We start from the raw sequence: 11503 nt of genomic DNA, 5'->3' as shown, positions 1-11503 counted from the left end.
ATGACCAGGTAAGTTATATCCCCTGCATAATAATTAGTGACAGGTGTGTCTGTGCAACACGTGAGGGAGTCGCAGCTGCAGGCAATTCGGGCCAATCATGGGGGATAGAGCGAGCGAGTGAGGCTTTTGTAGCCTACATCATTTCTGTTTCTTTATTCAGCACACATACAAGACACAGTTGTGGGTGAATGTGGGTGGGCTAAGTAATAATGTCATACACCTTATGGTGTCACTGTAGCCAGAGCTAAAATGGCTTTAAAGTCACACTTCTCAGATATCCTCTATGTGAAGTTTCATTCTCAGGTTCATTGCATTCCGTGCAATTGACTCTGGATAGTGTGTCATTGACTTTCTTGTCACAAGACATTAACAGCAGACTGTTAAATGTTTCTCAAATTATGATTATGGGGATGGTAATTATGATGATGGCAATGATGATTAAAAAGATGATGCCTTGGAGGTAAAGCAAAATGAAAGGGAAACGCGGCGCCTTGATCTGATTTTTAATATGGCCCATGTTTCCTGGATCCTGAATCTGATTGGTTTTAAATTGGAGAACGTATTCATATTTTATCTGTCCATTAGGATAACCTCACACGTGGAGGCCATGGCTTGGTGCTCATGTTAATGAAGGCCATATTAGACTTCACTGTTAAAAGACATTAACATATGGGGTTTTTAATTTTTGCATTTAGTCGAATCATCTAGGTACGGACAGTATGGTGCAGTGTGTTGTAATGCAAAGCAGTTTGGTTCAGAAATGTGATGGTTGACCTTTAAGCCATACATTCACAATGCCCTGTTTTGACCCCCTCATAAGCACTTGGTAATTGCCGTCATTACATTTTCTAGCAGCATCCGGTCGGATGAGGGGAGCAATGACCACGCTGTGTCCCTAATGATAGTGGGGGAGAACAGGCAGAATGCTATCACATGCAATCCAGAACCCTTTGACTGACCGCAAGGGAGAACAATTGAGCCACTAAATAGCCAGTTTGCACCTGCCAGCTTGGCTGCCGGCCTTTTTCTCTTTTTTTTTCTTCTCAAAAGTCGGACTGCCAGGTTGGTGGTCAAGTGAGGCCAAACCAAGTCTGAACGCTCCACTGGAACCATTCAGTCTGGGCCTGATCCCCTATGTGGCTGATTGAGAGGATCAAGTGTGAAGGCCTGAGACCGCTGCAGAGGAACATAGCAAGAGCACAAGGGCATAATGCCACAGCCTAGCTTAGCATATAGTTCACTTAAAGCGGGTTAGCCTATAGCTAAAAGGGAGCTATAGGCTAACTGATGCAAACCACTTCCTGTGAATTATGCTAAGCTACAGGCTAATAGTGTCAGACGGTATTGCACACACATAGAATAGTATGTATCCACTAATCTAACTCTGGGGTAAACAGCAAATAAACAAATTTCCCAAAAAAAGGGAATAGGAGATAACACTCTCATTGGTTTATTGGATGTTACACCCAAAACACCCCATAATTAATTAAGAAATACAAGTACAGACCTTTTGAACTATGAACCTGACGTCTGATCATTTATTCCGCTGCAAAACTAGCAAATGCACTGAAACCATGTTATTCAAACTGACTGTATGTTTGAGATTGTCAAAATAGGGCCCGAGGTAGTTGACAGTCAAATCTTCACTACAATCCTTCACATAGTCACAATCACCAATAAATCAATCAACAATTTTCGCTATGTTGATCTCCTTCTGCCCCATAAACCCCCAGGTGTTTAAATGACTGACTTGTCCTGCTACATCTATCCCCTTGCTGCCCAGTTTCCCTGAAGCCTGTGGTTATGGAAAAGTCACCATGTGTTAAATGAGTCTGTCCCCTTTGCTCTGGAGTCCCTCTGGGATGATTCGCTCCCTAAATTGATGTCTGCACGGCGACAGGGCAATTAAACGCAAGCCAGCTTGTTAATAAACACATCTGGGGGAAGCAGGCTGGCTGTGCAACACTTCCCTCGCCTCCCTTCTCAGACGTCCAGAGGAGAGGAGAGCTCGGGACACTAACCAAGGAGAAACTGTAAGTACGGTTAGTGAAACACATCCATTCAGAGGAGAGGAGAACTCTGCACTCTAAACATGGAAAAACTTCAACTAAGGTTGGCGAAACACCTCCATTCGGAGGAGAGTTTGACAATAATCCCTGGATGGACGGATAGATGTATAGATAGATAGATGTAAAAGAGGGAGAGAGAAAGATAGAAACATCACACAAAGTGTTATTACTTCCTACAATTGACAAACTCATAGCTATCAGATTTAAGCAGTGATCAATCATGTCAGCAATAATAGTAGAAAAGCTACATCATGTGGACTAGCCTAAGGCAGTGTTTTGCTGATGCAGTGAGGTTTGGCTGAGAATGTTGTAATATGTTATTCAAAGTTGCTACGTATTCATTCATGTCTTTAAAAATGGCCTCTCATGACAGCATCTTAATTGCCTCATTAGAGTCATATTTAAGGCCATGGGAGAGATGCTGGCAAAGCCTTACCAAACAGCCCTCTGTTCAACATACAGGAGAAGTGAGCACTTCCCTGTTTTCCAGTCGGTGAAAAGTTGAACCCTATGCAAATGAGGACCAGATCTGACCTGGTGAGATGTTTGGGGGGCAGCCGTGGCCCACTGGTTAGCACTCTGGACTTGTAACTGGAGGGTTGCCGGTTCGAACCCTGACCAGTGGGCCGCGGCTGAAGTGCCCTTGAGCAAGGCACCTAACCCCTCACTGCTCCCCGAGCGCCGCTGTTGAAGCAGGCAGCTCACTGCGCCGGGATTAGTGTGTGCTCCACCTCACTGTGTTCACTGTGTGCTGAGTGTGTTTCACTAATTCACTGATTGGGTTAAATGCAGAGACCAAATTTCCCTCACGGGATCAAAAAAGTATATATACTTATATATATATGTTATAGATTGTCATTTAGCAATTCCGATGGAGGGTCATGACAACTTTGGGGGCCATGTAAGAGATCACTATTGTTGGTGACGCCCTTTGACGACATCACATGTTGTCGCCTCCCTTTTCTCTCTCGCTCTTCTGTACCTTGCAGTGTGTGCAGTCCCGTTATACCTCCGCTGCTTACTACAGTATGTGTGTGATATTCATGCAGTTATTTTCTCACTGACAATTCTGAACCTGTCATTCCTGCGTGAGTCTATACTGTAGTATCATGACATGGTAATACATGAAGACATGGTAATACATGAAGAACAGCGTTATTTCTCTGTATCTGGCTGAGTTATACATTTTCCATGAGGTTTACCAGCCAAATCCTTACAATAGACAATTGTTGCTGATAGTTAGACGGGAATGTCAGTCCTCTAAAATGTATAAAATGGCTTAGTACAAACATGTTGACTAAGTACTTTCGCTTGGATGTCTGTTTGCACAGAGTCAGTCTCAGATGTGAAGGTAAATTTCGTGAAGTGACATGGTTGTTAATAATGGCAGGAGTTTTATTGTATTTATCAATATCAATATTAATCCAGTATATAACTAGAATGTGAGGAGTAGAGGATCAGATATGATTGAGTCTACAATTCGGGATGTCTATGTCTAAGGGCCCATGCCAACTGAGTGACATCTTTCATGCATTATTAAAAATGCAAATGCAGAGCTGTGTCTGATGAAACGGATTAATGAAAAGGTGATTATTAGCAGCATCTGTTCGGTGGAATCCTTGCCCCCAGGGCCAGCTGTTATTACTGCGTCACCACTCTCACTAGGGCACGCTCGGGCAAAAGTGGAATGGATTACATCCCCGCTAAGTCACATCACTTTCCAGATGGCATATTTACTAGCAATAATACACACACACACACACAAACTGCCATTGCCATCCCATGTCCCATCCCTTCGCTTCTCTGAGCACAGCTAAGTGCTCATCCTTTTCATTGACTCCTTTGCCATGAAGAACTTCTGGGCATGGCTAATCTTGACGTGGCAGCGTGCCAGATTGGACCGGGGTTTGCTTGTAAGCTCACAAACCGGTGAGATCCAACGGTTGTCATCCTGCCACTGGAATTGTTTGTTGATGGGAGGCCAGGAGCCATCAGAGTGTTGCACAGGGAAAAAAACAGCATTTCAAAAGCAAGGCAAGCCTCCCCCAACAAGCGCTGCTGAATTAATGTGTTTATTTGCGCTGAAATTGAGGTTTGTTCGTGTCAACTGATGCATAAAGGGAAGCAGAATGTAAAGCTCGACTAACTCTTCAGAGAGGTCATTGATTAAACTTTTATGTGTCCCATTTAGTTGCGGGTCCAGAGAGTGGGATGGGGATATGATTGAGAGCTGCACTCTTTTGCCAGGGAGCAATTATGGACGGCACAGTAGGCCCTCTACAGCTAATTATTGGCCAGGTCTCATGTTTAATCCCATAGACTCTCTCCAGTGTCGTTATAGTTAAGGCATTTAGCAGATGCTTTAAGTTTTGTTTAAATGGCAGTTTATTGAATGCTGAGTGCATATCAATAAATCTATGCATTGATACAGTACCTAAAGAGGAAGACATACTGTACCAAGGAATTGCTTCACTATTCAAAGATACATATACAACATAGACATATAAACAGGACTCTATTCACATACCTCATTGGGCGCATAACCAAAGGGAGTTGTAACCTAGAGATTTCATTTTTGGTTCAAGTGCAATGCTAGCCTGGGTTTTCCCATGCTGCCTTACGTGCGCAATTTTATTCACACTGCTAGGCAGCCTGGATTCTATGGACTTCGTTTTCACCTCAACGAAGGAACCAATCACAGAACGGAGGGAGGGCAGCAAGACGATGACGACACACCGAAGCCGTTATGAGCTATGTACAGATCCATTTGATAGATTCGTAGCGCCCAATAAACTGCTCTGGGCATTCGTAAACCACGTTTCAAATATGAGAAAATGAATGTCTAGTTCCCAGACCCCATCTCAATGAGATGAGGTCTGACATTAGCCAGGCTAGTGCAATGCATTGTTTGCTGCCATTTTGCTCCACATCTCTGTAATTTGTTCTGTGTTCAGTAATTCCTTCAATATCATATTGAGTTCTGCATCTCCAGTTTGATTGTTCCCAGAGGTGTAGTGGTAAAATAAGAGGTGGGTAAACTATGAATTCTGGGATCACGGTAAGGTGGACTGCGCCATGTGGTATCAGGTATTCAGAACATGTTTGATGATAGTGGAGGTTATTGTCCAATGTTCATAACAATACTAATGGTATTAAATGATTGCTAGAGTGTTGATGAGTGTACATATTGTGAATGTGGATAAAACAGTGTGATTTTGTTGGTGAATAAACTCTTTTGAGAGGTGGGTAAACTCTATTTCTGAAATTTCAAAACTGTGTTTACTTGCATTTAGCCTCCACTACATCCCTGATTGTTCCAATTCAATGTAAGCCAATTGAATTTTCGTCTTGTCTTTCAGATCCTCTCTGGCTGTTAGTGACTCAGAAAAGAGTCAACTCAAAAACTCAACAAAACACTGTGTATAGCTAGCACTAACCTAGTGCCATCCAATCAATTCAGTCCAATTGATTTTCAGTGTTAAAGTTTTTGTGTTTTTATGAGTCCTCTGAGTATGTGATTCTTGTAGTGACTATGGACCCTATCTGGGCTTCCTGTTGAATTCACTTCCTCTGTGCTGTGTTTTTAAACCATATTTTGATCTATCACAGTTTTTCTCAATCATTCTAGAACATGTGAATGTATATTTGTGGGGCTTTTTGCTGTTTTTCCAGATAGGACAGTGAAGAGTGACAGGATTTGAGTATTAGAGAGAGCTGGGATGGAATCAGGAAATGACTACGGATTTGAACGTGGTCACTGAGATTACTATGACCTGAGTAGGACAGACACTACAATATGGAGAACAGAGTGTTTGACATTACCATCACATGCCTGGAATGCCTGGTATTGAGTTGTGTCGTGGGTAGGCCCATGACACTCTTGGTTGGTTTAAGACGAATTGGGTACACCCTTAGTGTGAAATGGGTACCCAGTATGTTAAAAATGTACAGAAAGGGGAATTCCTACTCTGTGTTATCCCTCTCGCCAGCACAACTGCCTCCCCATCCAAAGTGCTGCAAGTTTGCAGGTTTGAGCCCAAGCCAGTGCTAAGTGGAGTAGAGATGCACCGATTGCAATTTTTTGGGCAGATTCCGATTTCCAATTTTTCATAGAGTTTGACCTGCCGATACCGATTTTAGCCGATTCCGATTTCATTTCTTCTAACCATTTTACAGCACACACAAATTGTTATTTTCTATATTTTCTCTAATAGAACATAATATAGAAATGTAATCAATTTATCATTAATGAAATGGCTGTTAAAAAAATGGAACCGTTGAGCAGACAGATTCTTCTTTAAGTCTAACTTCAGCTGCAGTATCAAACTATAATGCTTCCCAGAGTGGGACATTCATTTCACAGACTACTAATATAGATGCACTGTAATGGAACACCCATATTTTTATTCTCACATCCAATATCCAACTAAAGATATTACAACAATTTTCATGACACATTTGAACATGCTACCATGGAGCATATTTTCTTATGCATTGATGAATTTATGGGAGGGCGAGGGAAAAGTGGGAGTAGGCCATCATGCAAACACAGAGGAGAAGTGCTAATAGTGATTAGGTGCTCCACCAAACAGTGCACGTCTGTTTTGCGGTGAAAAACTTAAATCCAAATTCCGGTTTTAAGTGCATCAATTAGGCTATAGAAACTTTCAGAGACAGCTGATTCAGTATTCAGAGCATCAGTGTTCTTCATTGTAGGCTACTATGTCAAAAGCAACTTTAACTTTTGTTTGCCTTTCTAATAGGCTATCGTTTGTTCACTTTCACGACATCCACTTCTCAATCTACTAGACGGTATTAAGGCATAGCCTTAGTCTACAGTACGTGCAGTAAATAGTTTTTAAGTGGAGTAGAACTACTAGGGCTACTGTATGTCGCTGCTTGTTGACATCTTATTATCATGTAGCCTATGATCGCTAAACTTTGATTCTTTTTAATGTCGCAATCGGTTATCTCTGCGCTTGTGGTTCAGCTGTGGGCAAGCAATTAGCGGCAGGGACGGGCGGTGATGAGCGATGTTTAGGCTACGTAGCCTAATGAAGTGACAGCTTAGTAAATTCCACACAATATGGCAAAGCACAGCGTTCGCTGCATAGAAAAACTCAGCCTATTAGTGCTTTCTTTGTAGCCCTACTGTACATCCAGCCCTGAGTGTTGGCCTGGTTGCTAGCTTCTTCAAACTTCTTCAAACTTCTTCAAGCTTCTTCTTACTGCAAACTCATGTCTCAGACTGACCGGCCGGTCATGGCCGATCATGTGAAAATCGGGCCAATTCCGGTCACCAGCCGATCTATCAGTGCATCTCTAAAGTGGAGATAAATAAAACATTTAACTGGCAACCAAGCCATATGTAACAAATATATGTTATATGTTATATATATATATGTTGATCACTTGACTTAAATATGTCCACTCATGCGCTGTACAAAATAGAACTAAATAACTAATACACTACCTAAAGGGATCGCTAGCCCTTTACTCAGATTCGTTTAGTAAGAAACAATATCTCAGTGCTCTATGCGGTCATTTGGGACATTAGATGCTTCCTCACAACAGGGATTTTTATTTTGTACCTGAAGGGGAACTTTAAATCATGAATCTCGTACAGTAGATGTCTTAATTTGTTTCACAACAGAAGTTTTCTCAGAGACTAGTCAAATGTGAAATTCTCTATCAAAAGTACTATGCTCATACATTTTATATTTGGAAGTTAGGAATACAGGATTATGAATTAATTTAGCTATACAATGATACAAGGGTTTTGCAGTGGCACAGAGATATGCATTGAAATGATTTAAAGCAACACCAAAGAATTTTCCCTCTGTCGCACGCATGCTATTTGTTTATCCAGCACAGGCTTTGCAAATAACGATGTCCACAGACAAGGTAGAATATTTTGCATGACTTATAAAAGTACGATGTATTGCGACATCAGATGCAAGTCAAATTTGTAGTTTCTTATGTCTCATTCCATCGAACTACAGATCCGCTACCCGATCTGGCAAACTTACATAGTGCGGTTATAGCCGATAGAGGGCCGCGAAGCGAATGCAGAATTGCCTTTCACCCTGTTACGAGTTGATGAACCACTGAAACGATTTTGGAAACATTATTTTAAGGTATAAAAAACTCTTTGGTGTTGCTTTAATTTATTACATTTATTTCTGTCATAGGTCTTTTTATTGACTTTTCATCACAGCACAAACAAGACATTAAGAGTGTAATACAATCTTTCAGCCCACACTCCACAAAACCCGACCCCCTAACCCCACCTCCTACATTGCCACACAGACAAAAACACAAACAGAAAATAAAATAAAATAAAATAAAAATAACTGACCAAAATTGGGAGCAATCATATTTGTGTTATGTAGTGCAATATCAGAGAAGCCATAATGTTCAAAGAGAAAGGACAACCATCCAGACCAAAGGACTATCCCTTGACTAAACTGTAGGAATTGGAAATGCTGTCAAGAAAAGGGCCCCAGATGTAACATTTCTTCTCCGATCCTCTGAGACTATACCTAATTTTCTCTAGTGAAAGACAAACTAGTATATCTTTAACCCACTGGATGTTTGGATGGAGCAGACCCTTCCACTTCAATAATAGTGGCATGCTGGAAGGCAAGGGTCTTACCGGTACATTTTGCTACGGGCAGCTGAAGCTCTTTTGGGGTAAGTTTTAAAATTCCAGAAAGGGTGTCAAAAATTGAACGCCAGAAGTTTTCTATAGTGAAACAGGACCAGTACATATACATAAAAGAACCATCTGTGGTCTTGCACTCATCACATTTTGAGGAAATATTTGCATATATATTTTTGAAAGTTTTACATTAGACATATGGATAGATGGACACAATATACTACCTTAAACTGAATTAGGGAGTGGTGTGCACACATAAAGGATCCATGCTCTTCCTGGTTGACCAGCTTGTTTGACCACTAGCTAGACCAGCAACACTCTTGCAAACACATAGCTTCAGCTGGTTTACCCATCTTACGATGGTAATTCAGCTGGTTTTGCTTGCTGTACCACCTCAAGCTGGCCATTTTAGCTGGTGTTGCTGGTCTTTGCTGGTGTGACTGGCCATGCAAGCTTAAGTTGGTCATTCTATCAAACCCTATCTTACACCAGCTGTATCCCACATGACAGGCTGGTCACGCCAGCATGACCAGCTTCATCAGATGGTCATGCCAGCATGTCCACCTGGTGGCACAACCAGCTACACCAGCAAAAACCAGTAAGAGCTGGAAGAAAACCAGCAAAGAACAGCTACCAGCATAAGCTGGGTTCTAGCTGTTTTTGTTTTCATCAGGGGCCCTTTCTCTGTGACAGTTTTGTTTTCTTCACTTATTTTTTTTTCCTTGAAATGTGTGTCTGAATGTGAAAGCTTACTACATTTCACTGTTGTGTGACAACTGGGAACAGACACAAAATGTAGACTGAGGCGATTTCATTTACCCTCAAACATAGAGCAACACTGCCTCCTCAGACCATAAGTGGAACTGCAGCTTTTTTCACCACCACCACCACCACACTGCCATGTTCCCTGTCTTGTGTTTTTGTCCCCCTCTCGTTCCTCTTCTTCTCTTTCCTTTGTGTATTACTGTAGCTCCCCAGTTTCATTTACCCTTATAGCTCTGCTCTTCCCATTCTTTAGCTTATCACAAAGCAATAGGCAAGAGGCGCTAGACAGACAGATGAGAAGAGAGGGAAGATGGAGTAGGAGTGTGTTTATGTGTGTGTGTGTGAGAGAGAGAGAGTGTGATGGAAATAGAAAGAATGACAGAGAGAGAGAAAGAATGAGATAGGGAGAGACTGAGAGTCCCATATGTGGGAGGCCTTCAAAGAAGCACTGTTGGAGGATTTCACGAAGAGTATACACAACACTCTCTTTATGCATCAGAAAGAAAGAAAGCATGTCAGCAGACACACTGAAACAATATATCAAATGGTCACCAGAGTCAGGGATCAGTATGAAAGAGGAGCTATATAATACCATCCCTGCTGACGTTTTGTTTTATGATTCAATGGCATATTACATAAACATATTCAGCACAATAAAATGGAAGGTATTGTGTTAAGGAGATTTGTTCCAGATTAGGATTGCACTCTATTATTTTATCATTATGGTGCCATTATCAAACCGGTCGGTTTGTGGAGGTTAAGGCCATTTGGAAATAATGGGTGGCTGATAGCTCGTGAAAAGTGTTGTGTCTGGCGGAGAGGTCACTGCTGGTGGTGCTCTCCTCGTTATTTATCTGAGATCCCGCTGTCACAGGAGCTGGAGGAGGAGGAGATACACAGCACTAAGCCACGTGGAGAACCTGGGACATACTTTAGGTGCCCCTTTTTTATTCAAGTAAAAGTACACATATAGGTGCACACACACACACACACACGCACACGCACATGTACACACACCATCAGTAGGCCACATCCATACATAGTGCTATCTGTGAGGCTGCTCCTCAGTAGATAAGAACACTTAAATGTGGAAGGACAGTCTTGTGTTTGAACTGCAGATATCATGTGAGGACCTAATTCTCCGTCCTGTCTCACTCCAACATCCACTGACCTTTCCTTCTAATCCCTCTCCAGTCCACCCTGTTTGTCAAAAGGCCCTGCGATGTGACCTGCTTTCCGGCAGAGATGAAATCGAATTCCCTCCATTTATATCTGTCATAGGCAATGCTAACTGAGGAGTCTCATTGAAAAGAAAGAATGCATCTATTTAGAAGTATGCCTCTTGTTGTAAGAAGCAGGCTCTATTTTATTAAGAAAAGCAGTCTCTCTCCTGTTAGTCTGGTCTTAAGTGCTTTTATAAAGCTAGTGGCTAAATGTCTTCCAATTACAAGTGTATGTGAATGGGTAAGTGTCCATATTCTCGAACATGTTGAAGAAATAATGTTATCGTTATAATTTCATATTTGCACTCTGGTACAGTTGTGTTAATTTTATAAATAAATGCAGTTGAAAACATACTGCAATATATGGATATACTGTTACTTGCCATACAATATACAGTATACCAACAGAAAAATAAACCTTCATGTATACCATCAACAGCAGTGGTTTTGGTGCAATAAAATCCCGATACACTTTCTTTGGAGGATAGATATAAAGACATTGGGATATATGCAGCTATATATATATATACAAACAGGTATATTGTGATTGAAAATACAGCTTCACTTGCTGTGCAATGTTGTAATAACAGTGTAATAACACTCACATAGGTGACATTATCAATGGTAACAAACATGCATTGTATCAAGAAAGGCTGTGGTCTTCTTTATGAAGCCAAGTACTTTGGTCAGGGGTGAAGTGGTAAAATAAGAGGTAAACTATGAATTTCCACAGTAAGGTGGACTACACCATGCGGTATCAGATTTTTTAAAAAGGCATTCAGAAC

Source organism: Alosa sapidissima, chromosome 11, assembly GCF_018492685.1.
Source record: "Alosa sapidissima isolate fAloSap1 chromosome 11, fAloSap1.pri, whole genome shotgun sequence".
NCBI lineage: Eukaryota > Metazoa > Chordata > Actinopteri > Clupeiformes > Clupeidae > Alosa > Alosa sapidissima.
Note: the sequence above shows the minus strand (reverse complement) of the source record.